The sequence below is a fragment of the Sarcophilus harrisii genome, chromosome 4, assembly GCF_902635505.1.
Source record: "Sarcophilus harrisii chromosome 4, mSarHar1.11, whole genome shotgun sequence".
Taxonomy (NCBI): Eukaryota; Metazoa; Chordata; class Mammalia; order Dasyuromorphia; family Dasyuridae; genus Sarcophilus; species Sarcophilus harrisii.
In genome coordinates, this window is record NC_045429.1 from 73,018,618 (window position 1) to 73,035,543 (window position 16,926).

Below are 16,926 nucleotides of genomic sequence, written 5' to 3' on the forward strand. Positions count from 1 at the left end.
AAAAAGAAAAGAAAAGAAAAATGAGATTTTTGTCCAATGACCAATTAAAGGACATGCATCCAGTGGAGGTGGTTCTTATCAATGCAACTTTCTAGAGGATATCTTTCCCAATTCTTAATTTTAGTGTTTCCTTTGACTGATTATTTCCTACTTATGCTGTCTAGTGGTTGTTTGTACATATTTCTCTCCTATTAGATTATGATCTTCTGAGTGCAGGGACTGTCTTTTGCCTTTCTTTGTATCCAAAACTCTTGGCACAATGGCTGACAAATAATAGGGAATTAATAAATCTTTATTAACTAATCTTGATAGTTTTACATTTCAGCTAAGTAGAAGGATAAATTCTTGAAGAAGAAAACATAAGAAAACGCTATTAGTTTTATTCCCATTTTGTACAAGATAAATGACCTTTCCGGCCATATTTTACATTATTCCCTCTTCCATATTCTGTGTGCCAGTAAGATTTGACTATTAGATGCTTCCCTGAAATCTGTCTGCTAACTTGCACCTCACTGTATTTATTCTGTTCACCCTTCTTCCAGCTTCATACCTACAATGCATTATCTTCTCATATTTCCCTCTTGAAACCCTCTTCCTTCAAGACTCAGCTCAGGTGCCAAATACTACACTGCAAACCCTTTGCAGTAGATTGCAATTTCCTTGCAAATAAGGACTATATTGATTTATATCTCCCAGGACCAAGCACAATGCTTTATACGAAGCTTGTGAGTTGTTTTTGAGACTCTCCCTATCTTCTCTGGGCTAAAAGAGAAGGGACCTCTCCTGGCTCCATCCCACTACAGCTTAGCCTGGAAGCTTTACCTGCTCTGTTTCTGACATGGGCTGGAAGCTTTGACCTGCTCTGTTTCTGACATGGGCTGATTTTCTTCTCATTAGGCAGCCTAGTTGCCCCCTTTTCCCAGGGGCTTGTATATTAGTTTAGGATTTATTTAATTACCAGACTGACTTTGACACTATTGGGGTCTACAACTCCCAAATTCAAATAAATTGCCATATATAGCCTCTTCAATGGCAGAAAAGATCTGTGCCACCCTGACCAGAAACATATATAGTAGATGCTTAAGAAAAATGTATGGAAGACTTGTTGACTTTAATCTTACTTGATTCTAAAGCAATTTACAAAATTATGAAATGAGAGAAGAAATATAAACTAAAATTATGGAAAGAACAGCTAATGGAATAAATTTTATTCGTGCATGAAATGAATTCTTAACTAACCTGTTTCAGAAGGCTGTTTACTCTAGAAGTAAACAGTATAGCATATATAAACTCTAAGAGTAATTATCCTAGCTGGCATTTAAACTCTTCAGGTCTTCTAGTTCAAGACTTGATCTCACCATCAAAGTCTTAGGAGTATTCCTGAAGAAAATAGTCTTTCTTTTTAACATTTTTATTTATAAAATTTTTAATTTATGGGATAAAGCAAGCATTTCCATAACATGGTATAAGAAAGATATAAAATATAAAAAAGATTGCTCATAAAACTACAACTCTGTTATGTATAACCAGCTATTTATTTTTAAATTATTGTGTAAAAAATAAAGTTGTCATGTAAATGTCTTTTTTCCTCTTTTTTCTTCCCCACCCATATAGATGGTTCTGTTTACCTCTTTGATTTTTTTCTTATTTATTTTGTGGTTTGATTTATCTAATTCTGAGAGTGCAAGGTTGAGATTATAGTTTGGCTGTCTATTTCTTCTTGCAGCTTTCTTAATTTCTCTTTTAAGAATTTAGATGCTACACCACTTGGTGTATATATGTTTAATATTGATATTGCTTCATTATTTATCCTACCTTTTAGCAAGATATAGTGCCTTTCCTTATGTCTTTTAATTAGATCAATTTTTGCTTTTGCCTGATCTGAGATCAGGATGGCTACCCCTGCTTTTTTTGACTTTACCTGAAGCATAGTAGATTCTGCTCCAGCCTTTTACCTTTACTCTGTATGTATCACTCTGCTTCAAGTATCTTTCCTGTAAACAACATATTGTAGGATTCTGGCTTTTAAACCAGTCTGCTATCTGCCTCTGCTTTATGGGGGAGTTTACCCCATTCACATTTATGGTTAAAATTACTAATTCTGTATTTCCTGTCATATTGTTAACCTCAGCTTATGCTTTTTCTCCTTTCCTTCCCCTTTATCCCACTCCCCATATTAAACTTGTGAGCACCACTTGCCTCACACAGCCCTCCCTTTTTAAGATCCCTCCCCCCATCTTAAGAGTTTCTCCCCTTTTCTTACCCCTTTTCCTCAGCATTTTTGTATTTCCTTCTACTTAGCTTACTTCTTCCCTTTTCCCTTTTCCCCTCCCACTTTTCAATTAGGTGGGAGAAGTTTCTCTGTAAATCGAATATGTCTAAGATTTTTGTCTTTAAGCCAATTCTGATGAGAGTAAGATACACAGTATGTTCATCACCCTCCCTTTTCCCTCTCAGATATAATTGGTTTCCTTTGCCTCTTTATGTGATGTAGTACCCCCGCTTTACTCCTTTTCTGGTACAATTTCCTTTCTACCGCTAGTTTCTAGAGGTGTGTTCTTTATATATAACAGGTGTGCTTTATATATTTTCATAACAAATATAGTTCCCAAGATTTCTTTTTACCTTTTTAGGTTTCTCTTGAGTGCTATATTTGGAGATCAAACTTTTTGTTTAGTTCCAGTTTTTTCATCAGAAATATATGAAATTCACTTATTTCATTGAATATCCATCTTCTTCCCTGGAAAAAAAATGCTCATTTTGGCTAGGTAAGTTATTCTTGGCTGCATACCAAGTTCCTCAGCCTTTCAGAATATCAGATTCCAGGCCCTTTGATCCTTTAATGTGGGTGCTGCTAGATCTTGAGTAATCATTATTGTGGCTCCTCTATATTTGAACTGATTTTTTCTAGCAGTTTGTAGTATTTTTTTCTTGATCAATAGTTCTGGAATTTAGCCACAATATTTCTTGGAGTTTTGATTTTAGAGTCCCTTTCAGTAGGTGATCAATGAATTCTTTCAATGTCTATTTTACCCTCTGATTCTATAACATCTGGGCAGTTCTCTTTGATAATTTCCTGGAAGATAGTGTCCAGGTTCTTTTTTTTTCCATAATATTTTTCAGGAAGTCCAATAATTCTCAGATTATCTCTCCTAGAAGATATTTGACATTTTTTTCCATTGTTTCATTTTTTTTTGGTTTTGCTTGACTGATTCTTGGTGTCCCCACGAGTCATTCAATTCCATTTGTTTTATTCTGCTTTTCAATGAAGTATTTTCTTCACTCACTTTTTTATATCTTTTTTCTAATTGTCCAATTGAGTTTTTAAGTGAGTTGTTTTGTTCTATGGAATTTTTTCCCATTTCACCAATTTTATTTTTTAGAGAGCTATTTTCTTTTTCCAATTCACTAATTCTGTTTTTCAAGGATTTGATTTCTTTATCCACTCTATCTTTACATGAGTAGGATGACTTCTCCAGACTCTCTTGCCAAACCTCCCTTTCCTTTTCCCATTTTTCTTCTAGTTCTCTTGTGAGAGCCTTTTAAATTTTTTCTATGAGAGTCTTGTGTGTTGAGGATCAGATCATATTCCCCTTTGGGGATTCATCTGGAGACAGTCTGTTTTTAGTCTCCTCAGGGTTTAAAGTCTCCTCTCTATCCATATAGAAGCTATCAATAGTTAGGGTCTGTTTTGATTTTTTGCTCATTTTGTCAAAGAAGAGTCAAAGAAAACAAAAAAAAATGCAGCCTGCTTTTTTTTTTTGGGGGGGGGGGGGGGGGGGGGGTGGTGTTACTGAGCTTCCTCTACAGATTGCAGGGGGCAGAAGCGAGGCATTAGCAGGACAGCAATGGCTGCGCTGTGTCTGTGCTCTGCGACTCTGAGAACATGCTGAGACACTCTGGGTGGGTGTGGCCAGGTCCTGAGAGACCCTAGCTTTTCAGGGTTATAGTCTTCACCCCCCTCTGGTCTGCTCAGTGTGAGCTGTTTGCTGTGCTCTTCCTGCTTGCAGTGCTCTCGCTGCCTGCTTTCAGTCTGCACCTGATCTAACTGTCCCCACCTGCAAGCAAAATAAACCTTTTCTGGAGAATTTCAAGGATGTCTTCTCTTGGTAATTATCTGTGGATTTTTTTTAGTCAAGCACTAATTCTGAAGCTTGTCATGAAATAAAGTATTCTGAGAGCAAAGACAAGGCTTAAATAGTTGTGTGTGTCCTCTCCACCATCTTGGCCAAAAGTCAACTTGATATTTTATAAATGATTCCTTAGATGTGGCCAAATTTACTCAGTCAATCCAAACATATTTCTTTTGTAATGTCATTCCATTTGATCAAGGATTTTTTTTTTTACTTAAGATTTTTGATGGATTGATTAAAGCATGTTCTCACCTCTTGAAAACATCACTCATTTTACAGAGGGTGAGGTGATTTGATTGATTTGCTTAACCTGGAGCTTTCCACCTTAGCAACAGAGAAACTGATTCAAGATTCTTGGGATTTGTAATTTTGCTTGTGAAATATTTTCCTCCTTTAATTTTTTCATTTTATAGTGCTTCCATTTCTTCTGAAAAGGTATATTTTATTAAAATTAAACTAATTAATCTCAATCTACCTAAAAATGCCTGCCAAATATTCAGCAAATCGAGACACCTTTCAGACAGGTTCTGTGCCAAAGAGTTATTAGAGTGGGTATTAGCAACATATTGAAAATATTTCAGAAAATACTTACTCTTAATCACTTCCATTCAAATGAAGAAAGAAAATTGAATCCTGAGGCACTCCCAGTAGTGGAATGGAAATTATTTACACTGGGAACCCTGACCACATTGCTGCTAAATCACTTATATAATTGGTGCACCCATGGAGTTGAGAGGACCCAGGGCAGAATTCTTGGATTTTTCTGTTATGCCTTTCCATCTAACTCTATTCTTGATTCATGTAGACATATCCTCTACCACAGGGTACTAATCACAGGAGATTCATAAATGCTGAAAAGTAATTATTTGGCAACAATTTGGGGGGAGAATTTCCTGAAAATCAATTATTCCAATTCAACTCAAATCTTTAAAAAAATGTGCTATATGCACTTTACAGGAGAAACAAAAAGAAATTTTTAAATGGCACATTTTTTAGGGATTTTTTCAGTTTAGGAGAGAATGGGACCCATATTCAAATAATTATAATGCAAGATAGAGTGCTTTAAAGAAAGGTGGCAAAGTACACTGAGTTTAAAATGAGAGAAAACACTTATCTAGAGAGGATGAAGAAGGCTTCTTAGAATCCAGGATATCTGAACAAAATTTTGAAGAGAATGCTTTCAATAGATCTAATTGAGAAGGAACTACATTCCAGGTATAAGGTGCACTCTTTGATAATTTTTCAAAGGGCTCAGAATGCAGGATATGGAAAAGAGTTTATTTTTTCCCCCAGCATTGCTAGAAGGAGACTATATTCTGAGACTAGAGACTAAACATCAGGCAACCTCCAACTTGATCCAAAAAATTGTGCTCCAGGAATATCTTTTATAATCTCTTTTCCCATAGGAACAATGTTATATGTCATAAAATTTATAGAGCTAAAATGGATTCTAAAGTTCTTCTAGCATAGTACTATCAATACAAACAGAAATGGATTAACATTTACATAATAACTTTATTATAAATTTATTTTATTATTATAAAGTTTTATTTATTATAAATTTAAAAGGAATAGATAGTTGTATATAATAGATTTTAAGTTTTGTGTGCAATCATCTTTTTTTAATTTTACATATGCTATGAAAATGCTTGTTTTATTCCATTCCATTAAAAATAAAATAAAATAAAAAAGGATGCTACCATGTCCTAGCAGAAAAGGAACTAGCAAAAAATCTGGTTTTAAATCCAAACTGATATTTTGTCTTTTGTTTTTTGTGACATTGTTCTTTTCTGGTTCTCTTTCTACCTCTATGACTGCTCCTTCTCAATCCCCTTTGTTGGATAATTAACCAGAATACTTCCCCTAATAGCAGAGGTAGCACACAGTTCTTTCTTACAGCTTCCACTTTTCTTTCTATGTTCTTCTCAGTGACCATATTATCTCCCATGGGTTTATTTACCATCCATATACTAATAACTCTTGAGTCTTTTTATCCAGCCCTAATCTCTCTCGAACTCCAGGTACTCATATCTACTTGTTTTGGGGCATTTCAAACTCAACACATTCAAAACCGAGTTAGAATCTTCCCCCTCCTCACCAAACACACTCCATTTCCAAAGTTCCCCATCATTTTCCTAATCAATTAATTTACAACCTCAATATCAACCTCAACTATTCATTCTCTTCACCTCATATACCCACCATCTTATCATTATTCCACTATCTCTTGCATTTGAGGTCCTTTCTCCATTCATGTAGCTACCATCCTTGTTAAGTCCCTTATTGTCTCTTACCTAGACTATTGCAAAACATTGTGATTGACTTCTTTCCTACAAGTCCTCCTAGCTTCATTCCCCAATGTCTTCTTCACAAAGCTGCTAGAATGATTTTCTTAAAGTGCAAAGCTAATTATATCACTTTTCCAATCAATAAACTCCAATGACTTCCTATTGATTCCAAGATCAAGTTCGGCATTGAAAATATTTGCAACTTGAGCCTGACCTACTTATCCAAACTTATTTTAGTGGAGTTTTTTTTGGAGGGGGAAGATTATGAGCAAGAGCCACCCTAGAATAGCTTTTTGGAGGCTATTGAGAGTTATAGGAGACACAGAAATGAAAGGAAGGGTCACCATGGTAATGACTTTGGTAATGATTGTAGGTGTTTACATATTGGAGGGGGGACTGCTTCTAGAGACCAAATATAAAAATTTGACTTTAGGTTGGATAAAACTGTATCCTCTTAAGACTCAACTAAAATATCACCTTCTCCATATAACTCTCCCCAATTCCCCCAGTGTTATGGGCCAGAATTCTGAACTTGAAACAAAGGATTCTTACAAAGTACTAAGTCAGGGGAATTGATAGACACAATAGTTATCTTGGTTCAGTATGATTGATCTGATTCTACAAGGAGATGTTATGGGCCAGAACTTGAAACAAGGTACTAAGTGGAATTGAGGAGACAATGGTTAAATCTAGTTTAGCCTTGATTTAATCCTACAATAAATAATGGTTTCCTAGTGATATAATGACTGGTTTGTACTCCGTGTGGAAGATATAAGCAAGGAGCTCTCAGCCAGGGAGATTCAGAGACATTCGGAGATAATGGGACAGAAGGCTGGAGGCTGAAGGCTGGAGCACAAGCCCTTAGACTCAGACAGATTCATCCCATCTCACACCACTTTGGCTCTCCTCCTTAGCTTCTCCACTTTAACTAAGACTTTAGAAGGTCCCCAGAAAACTAGCTGAGCACCAAGTGAAGGAGATAAGACTTTGAAAGAGATAATAAAGAATTTGGACTTTAATCCCTGGCTGCTCTTGTGGTGATTACAGAACTGAAACGAAGGCTGCTCCCAGCAACCCCAAGAAAAGCTCAACAGAGAACATTACATTTTAGAGAGAACATTACACCCCAGCCCAAGAGTACCTTACATAGCTTATGCTTTTGGTTTGTCTTTAATTAGTTCTGTGTTTTCATAGTTGTAGGGTACTTCTGTTGAGGAAGCACCTTCTTGAAATGCAAATCATTGTCTTCACTGCCACATAGAGTCTCTGAGAGCTGTCCATTGTCATACTAACATGCATCAGAGATGGGACTTGAACCCATGACTTTGGGACTTCCCTCTGTTCCTGGAGCTACTCTTTCTACATGAGTGAAATAGTTATTTTCATATGCATCACAATTGTTGTGTATGTGTTTTACTATGAGGGCATGTCACTTTAATCTTTGTTTTCATTACACCAAACACAGCATATTCTATGCTCAACTAATAAGTTTATTCAGTTTAATTGAATGAAAGTATCTCTACCTCCTGCATCTCACAAGTTTTACCATGATACACCAAATAAATAGTGATAATGAACAATTTTAGGAAATTAAAAAATTAAAACAAATGTGAGCAATAATTCATTTGGATCCCTCCTCTATTCCAATCAGTATTATCCATTTGACATGATTCTATGGGCATAATGATTATAAGGGCCCAGAACTTTGAGTTGCAGATTCTAAGTTCACTTGCTTAATCATAGGAAGTTAAGTAGAGGCCCTCCACCCTTGTTTTTCCTTGCCATGGTAACCAAGCCCAGTGTAGCGGGGGTGACTCAACTACATGGAAAATCCTCTAATTTATTTTTGTAAACTTCAGATCATTTTCTCTTGTCCAACACTAGCAGGTAACCATCCCTGTGATAACTTGTACCACTTCCTCCTGCCTAACTTAAGGAAAAGCCCCTTGGTTTTGTGTGGAGATATTCCTTTGTTCATCCAAGTTATGACCCTGCTGACATTATTTTGTTTATTTTAGCTTATGCATCATATGTTAATCAATGAAATTATTCTGTATTTGATATAATTGTTTTTGAATGTCTAAATATCTAGCTTTACCAGCGAAAGAACTCTGGGAAATGAGTATGAACCACTACACAGAATTCCCAATTTCTCTATTTTTGTCCACCTGCATTTTTGATTTCCTTCACAGGCTATTTCAAAGTCCATTCTTTTTGTACAGCAAAATAACTGTATGGACATGTATACATATATTGTATTTAACTTATACTTTAATATATTTAACATATATTGGTCAACCTGCCATCTAGGGGAAGGGGTGGAGGAAAGGATGGGAAAAATTAGAACAAAAGATTTTGCAACTGTCAGTGCTGAAAAATTACCCATGCATATATCTTGTAAATAAAAAGGCTATAATAAAAAAATAAATATCTAGCTTTATAAAAATGGGGCCCTGGAAGGAGATAGTGAGGAAGATCTGAGGTCCTCTTCATTAGAGGGACCATGGGCCTACTAAAGTTCCATTGGCTCAGAATCCTGCCTCGGTCTCTTTTATTTGAGATGGGGCAGTTTTAATCCTCACACATAGGACATGGTTTGACCCTGAATTTATGATTTCATTGGAATAGGGAGAACTCTTTATGAGGAAACTCCTTTTGTCGATTCAAGTAGGTGACTTCTTTGTGCCTGTTAGTCTCAGAAAGCTGCCTTGGCCACTGAGAAGGTGGGAGGGGGTCAGGGTTACATATCCAGTATGTCAGAGACAGAATTTAATTCTAGATCTTCCTTGCTTTAAGGCTGGTCTTCCATTAAAGTCCTCAAAAGTCTATGTCAATTGTTGGTGGAGTTTTTGGTGGAGTTGTGAACTGTTCCAGCCATTCTGGAGAGCAATTTGGAACTATGCTCAAAGGGCTATCAAACTGTGCATACCCTTTGATCCAGCAGTGTTTCTACTGGGCTTATATCCCAAAGAGATACTAAAGAAGGGAAAGGGACCTGTATGTGCATGAATCTTTGTGGCAGGTCTCTTTGTAGTGGCCAGAAGCTGGAAACTGAATGGATGTTCATCAATTGGAGAATGGCTGAATAAATTGTGGTATTTGAATATTATGGAATATTATTGTTCTGTAAGAAATGACCAGCAGGATGATTTCAGAAAGGCCTGGAGGGACTTACATGAACTAATGTTGTATAAACTGAGTAGAACCAAGAGAACATTATATACGGCAACAACAAGATTATGTGATAATCAACTCTGATGCACTTGGCTCTTTTCACAATGAGTGATTCAGGACAGTCCCAATAGATTTCTGATGGAGAGAGCCATCTGCAGCCAGAGAGAGGACTGTGTATGATCCACTGAGTGTGTTTCACAACATAGTAGTTTTACCTTTTGTGTTGTTGTTTGCTTGTTTTTTGTTTTTTTAATCATCTTTTTTTTTCCTTTTTTGATCTGATTTTTCCTGTGCAGCATGATAAATGTGGAATATGTATAGAAGAATTGTACATGTTTAACATATATTAGATTACTTGCTGTCTTGGAGAGGGGGTCAGGGGAGAGAATGGAGAAAAAATTGGAACACAAGGTTTTTGCAAGGGTGAATGTTGAAAACTATCTTTGCATGTATTTTGAAAATAAAAGTTGTTATTTAGATTTTTTAAAAGTCTATGTCGAGTAAGTCCCAGTAGTTTCTGCAGAACTGAAAGGATTTGAGTGCAGCCTGTGTAGCTTACTGTTTTCTGAAGAACAGCTCAGCTCATTTTAGAGAGAAAGGCTAATCATTACAAAGCTGGTAAATAGAGAATGTAATTTTTAAAAATATCAATCTTTCATAGGAAAGATTCTTTACATTTCAGTGACTCTTATCTTTTTGTTCTTTGCCTTTCAGTTTTGCTGCAGTCCCACATAGTATACTAGGATAAATATAAATAAAATAAAAACACTAATTATTATTTTAAATTAGGGAAGATCATTATTTAATCAAAATCTAGAATGGATGTTTTCATAATTTGAAATATCATCACTGTTATTTATCCATCCATTCATTTCCATTTAGATTTATCTAGTACATATTTGTTTAAACAGTGTACCTATAATAATAACTATAATAAAAAAATATAGTAAGACCCCTTGAGAATTTTTTTACCCTGATGTCAATTCCATGATTGGAAAGTCCTTGCCCAAAGCTCATGTACCATCAAAAATCCTTGCTACCATGTTCACTTCTGTCTTGGATTGCTCTTGAGTTTCAAAATTTATCTAATTTAATCTTCTCACTTAAAATAATAACAATAATAGCATTTGTAGAGTACTTTAAGGCTTACAAAGCAATTTGCCCATTATCTTCTTTAATCCTCAATCCTTTAAGGCAGGAATGATCATTTTTCTCATTTTAGAGCTGAGAAAAAAGAAACTGAGAGATCAAGAATTGTAAGTTTCTGAGGTGAAATTTGAGCTCATAGCGTTCTGATTCCCAAACACAGCATTCTATCTACTATGATACTTAGGTTAAATAAATCACTTAGCCAAAGTCACAAAGGTCATTTGTTGCAGCTTCAGAATTTGAATCCGGGACTTCTAATTCCAAATTCAGTTTTCTTTTCACTGTACCTAGTCCATGAACCCAATATATGTATACAGAAGGAAAATGTTTGACTTAGTTTGCTTTCTCTATCTTCATTGATTTCTAATCCCTATTATCCCCATTTTCAATTGAATGTTAGTTATAATCATAACATTAAAATAAACTAACAGGTATCTGGGTAGTAAAGTCAGAGATATAATTCCAAAGAATTTATTGTAGCTTTAGGAATATGATTCTTTTTTGCATCAGTGGAAGGAGTACATATTGAAATCCAGGAATTAAAAACAATAACCTTTCCTAATGTTACCTTTGTAATGGTCAGCTTTTGATTAAATGGTATGTATTTTTTGCATTGATCATGTTTCTTTTTCAGTGGAATTCCTCAGGCAAAAAAGAGAGCCAATCAGAGGTAAGAAATTTGGGATTGGATTTTTAAAATTTCTATTATTGCACATTAAATACTACTTAGTATAATGTTTTTATATCTTGATGGTAAGTTTTGAGCTGTGTGCCTGCTCTTGTTCTTCATGGGGTTTTCCTTAAGCTTAAAGTTTAATTGTTGAAAATTCTTTTGTGTCTATTGGGAAGCTTGCACCTGATTGTAATTACTAAGCTGCTCTTTTGGTGGACCTCCTTCTGGCCCTTCCTTCACCAAACAAAAAATTCTTATAACATTAGTAATTGATGACCTGTTTGTGCCTTTCCCTTTTTAAAGCTCCATTAATACTTGGTGATGGCCAGGTCTAAATTTTTCTTGAGTTACATGGTAATTTTATGTGCTGAGATGCATTAAATATTGGAATCAATTTCCAAAGAAGGGTATATATTTCCTTCTCTGAAAATCTTTGAAAACCAAACATATTCTTATCTGTTTCAGATACCCTAGGTGTGAGCAGTCACATAATTTTTACTTATTTTATATATTTTTTAAAAATAGCTTTTTATTTTTCAAAATACATGCAAAGATTATTTTCAACATTCACTCTTGTAAAACCTTGTGTTCCCATTTCTCTCTCCCCCTACCCACTTTTCCTCTCTTCTAGATGTCAAGTAATCCAATATAGGGGTTAAATATGTGCAATTCTGCCAAACATATTTCTACATTTATTACACTGCACAAGAAAAATCAGATCATAAAGGGAAAAATGACAAAGAAAATAAAACAAGCAAGCAAATAACAACAACAACAAAGGTAAAAATACTATGTTGTGATCCACATTCAGTCCCCATATTCCTCTTTCTGGATGCAGATAACTCTCTCCATCACAAGACCATTGGAATTGGCCTGAATCACCTCATCATTGAAAAAAGCCATATGCATCACAGTTGATCATCACATAATCTCATTATTACTATGTACAGGGTTCTCCTCTTTCTTCTCACTTCACTTAACATCAGTTCATATAAATCTCTCCGGGTTTTTCTGAAACCATCCTGCTGATCATTTCTTATAGAAAAATAATATTCCATGACATTCATATACTATAACTTATTCAGCCATTCCCTAGTTGATGGGCATCCACTCAGTTTCTAGTTCCTTGCCACTACACAAAGGGTTGCTTCAAACATTTTCACACATGTAGGTCCTTTACCCTTTTTATGATCTTTTTGGGATCCAGACCCAGTAAAGACACAGAATTAAGCCAATGAATGGTCTTTTATATGTTCTATTCCAAATGTGGAACTAAAGCTCTCTTGTAATTAAGCAAAGAACTTAAAACTACTTGTAATGTGACTGTAACTGATAACATATTTAACATTTAATATCACTAAGTCCTCACTTCTTTATCAAATGGGTTTCATTATCTGTCCTCCAGGATCAAGATTGATTCTCACAATTAATCAATTTGACTGTTTTTATTGTTGTTTCCAACTGTATAATTTCAATCATTGTCTATATTCTTCTCTTGATTTTCTCTATATCAGATCATACCTAATTTCCCATGTTTCTTTCAATCCTTCAATCCTGGCATAATAATAAAACATAAATCACACTTTTCAAAGCCACTTTTTAATCAATAAAAGCTCACATGATTTTCTATTTTGTTTGTTTTTTTTCTTTTTGCTATGATAAAACATGCTGCTAAAAATATTTTGTTATACAAGATGTACCAAAAGTTTTAGTGCCATTTTAAATGATGAGAGTTTGAACTATGTAAGTTTTTAAATTTTAAAACTGTATGAAATCTTCTTGGGACACCTTGTGTCTAGATTTCTTTAAAAAAAATTAAAAAACCCAGCAACAAAATCCTTTGACCTCCTTAAACTATGTATGCCTAATTAATGGAATCACAACTGCTCTTTTAAAAATCCTATCCAATTCTGTAGCTCTCTGATTTTATCATTTCCTAAACTCTTTTCAATGACAAATGTTTACTCACATTTATATTGCCTTTTCCTCCTAATATCTCTAACTCTTTGAGATAGAGAGCATAAATATTATTATTCCTAACTTACAAATTAGAAATTAAGGCTCAGAGAGGTTGTGACTTTCTTAACATGACATAGTTAATCAGTGTCAGAGCTGGGTCTGAGTTTCCGTTTTCTAACTTCTTGATCAACACTCATTGTGTGGTCCTTTCTTTAGACTTGTAAACATTTACTATCCAGATCTGTCTTTGATTAAGTATCTCACAATTTTTTGGAAGCAGAAATTGATTAAATCTATAGAGATTAGGAGGTTTCTTGACTCAACAACTGCTTATGATGCTAAATCATATTTTGGGTGCCAAATAACTATTTTAGGCTCCTCATAAAGGGTTGTAAATTGTATGGATGTTGCCAGATTCTTATCTTTTCTTTGTCCTGAATTTGTTAATAAGGACATTCATTAAGGAGCTATAATGTTGTAAGAAATGGATCAGAGTTTCATAATCTGAATCATCTTTTTAAACACTAGAAGCATCTGGTATATATCTGTGAAGTAAAGTGCCTTCAAAAAACACAATCCTTTATTGAGTATCTGATTGATCTTATAAGAAATATAGAGAATAAGGAAAACAACATTACTTGAAGCTTGAGTTATCTGACTATGGTTACATAACTAATGGATATGAAGAGCATTCAGGATTATAAGTGAGGTCTTAACAACTTTTGCTTTTTTCCATTTTATATTCTTTTATATTGAACTTAACAAACAGTACATAAAATGAGCATTCCCAAGTGTAACTCACAACCATTTTTCCCAACCATTTTATTTTTCCAATTGTATGTGCATTTTTAAAATATATTTTTTAAAAATTTGAGTTCCAAAATCTTTTCCTCCCTCTGTTTCTTCCCCTTTCATTTTGAAGGCAATTTGATATAGATTATCCATGTATTCTTTTTTTTTAATAATAATTTTTATTGATAGAACCTATGCCAGGGTAATTTTTTACGACATTATCCCTTGCACTCACTTCTGTTCCGATTTTCCCCCTCCCTCTCTCCACCCCCTCCCCCAGATGGCAAGCAGTCCTATACATGTTAAATATGTCACAGTGTATCCTAGATACACTATATGTGTGCAGAAACAAACAGTTTTCTTGTTGCACAGGGAGAATTGGATTCAGAAGGTATAAATAACCCGGGAAGAAAAACAAAAATGCAAACAGTTTACGTTCATTTCCCATTGTTCTTTCTTTGGGTGTAGCTGCTTCTGTCCATCCTTGATCAATTGAAACTGAGTTAAGTCTCTTTGTCAAAGAAATCCACTTCCATCAGAATATATCTTCATACAGTATTGTTGTTGAAGTGTATAATGATCTCCTGGTTCTGCTCATTTCACTTAGCATCAGTTCATGTAAGTCTTTCCAAGCCTCTCTGTATTCATCCTGATGGTCATTTCTTACAGAACAATAATATTCCATAACATTCATATACCACAATTTACCCAACCATTCGCCAATTGATGGGCATCCATTCATTTTCCAGTTTCTTGCCACTACAAACAAGGCTGCCACAAACATTTTGGCACATACAGATCCCTTTCCCTTCTTTATGATCTCTTTGGGATATAAGTCCAGTAGTAGCACTGTTGGGTCAAAGGGTATGCACAGTTTGATAACTTTTTGGGCATAATTCCGGATTGCTCTCCAGAATGGTTGGATTTGTTCCATGTGTTCTTTTTTTAAAGAAAAGAAAAACGTTTTAAATTTTCATTTAGATTAAAAAACAAAACAAAACAAAATTGTCTCTTTATTTTGCCAAGTTGGAAGTTCAGGGAGTACTCAGGCGCTTGATTCCATAATTTAATAAACATGGAAGTTTTGACTTGATTTGGACCACTTTGCCTCGTCTTAGACTATCCAGTACACCTCTTTCTTGTGGGTTTATCATCTTGGTGCCAGACTTGGTATAAGCACCCATACACTTAATCTACTTTATCTCAGAAAGCCTGGATGGAAGATACCCTTCAGCCTCAGACTCCCTAGAAGCGGGTGTACTACTACAAATCACATAATCCTTAATTGAAGGCTCAGACTTAAAGATCTGCCAGATTGGCTAATAGAACTATTGCATTGTGAAGCACTCACATGTTAGGACTCACAGTTAACTTCTTTATTTCTTTTCATTTTTCCTTTTGGGACCCTAAGCTATAAGCAGCTTGCATTCATATTTCAGTCTTTTCCTGACAAGTTATTTTAGATTTTCTGTAGCAAAAAAATATTGTGGCTAGGGAGATCAAATTGGGAATCTGTATAACTACCAGATTACACAGAATTGTGTTTCGCCCAGGAAGCTCAGTCAGGAATGAGCACTTTGGTACTGAAACTTCACTGACCTCCTTTGCTTTCTTATCATAGCTGCATTCTAATGGACTCAGTTATTTAGGTATGTGTAAAATGAGAATGCTCCAATATTCTGGAAGCTGCAACACTATCCTTCCTCTTGAGATTGCTGTAAGAGACATTGAGAGCCTCCCTCATTGTTAATTTGGTAATTAATACCCTAGACCAAGTCAGTGTTTCTAAACCACACATTTTTTTCCATGACCAATTCCTGGTTACTTAAGGATTTTTTTTTTTTTTTTGGCAATAGTGGTGACTTGAATGTATGCAGGGCCTTGTACTTTAATTATCTGATTTATTTATTAAACCTAGATATCTCCTTATTTCACCTAGTTGGGAAATGCAGAGGCTACTCATATGGCAACAGATTGACCTGCTTCTTTTCCAACCTGGACCCCTTTGCTTCTTCTTAGTCAACCTGGTCTCTTTCCCCCTCCCTCTCTCCACTCCTACTTCCATCCCTTCATTGGGATCACCGTAGGGACGCAGAACCTAGGGTACACACCCATTTTACATAGCTCAATGCAGTTCAGAACTCTTAGAGCTCAAAGGATCCTTTGGCTTCAGCCTTCCAAATAAATCGCTATGATTTAGGCAAACCTTGAGATGCCCTATCTTTAATGATTTTACATTAGCTAATACAATGTTCTCTCAACTCATCTCTGCCTCCTGTCTTCCTTCATGTTTCAACTAAAATCTCACCTGAAAGACGACTTTCCCAGGCTCCTTAATGCTATGTCTTCTCTCGGAGATTACCTCCCATTTACCCTGTATATATCTTGTTTGTACACAGATATTTCCATGTTGTCTCTCTCATTAGAATGTGAACCCATTTTGACTTTTTTGATTTTGATTTTTTTGTATCTTCAATACTTAGCCCAGTTCCTGACATTGGATGCTTAATAAAAGCTGACTGATTACATTTGACATAAAAAATAAGCATTTAATGATTTTTTTTCTCATTAGGATCCTATTTTTCTAATTATTAAGAATATTATAAGATTACTTTTATATTTAACATCTACTGGTCATCCTGCCATCTAGGGGAGGGGGTGGGGGGGTAAGAGGTGAAAAATTGGAACAAGAGGTTTGGCAATTGTTAATGCTGTAAAGTTACCCATGTATATATCCTGTAAATAAAAGGCTATTAAA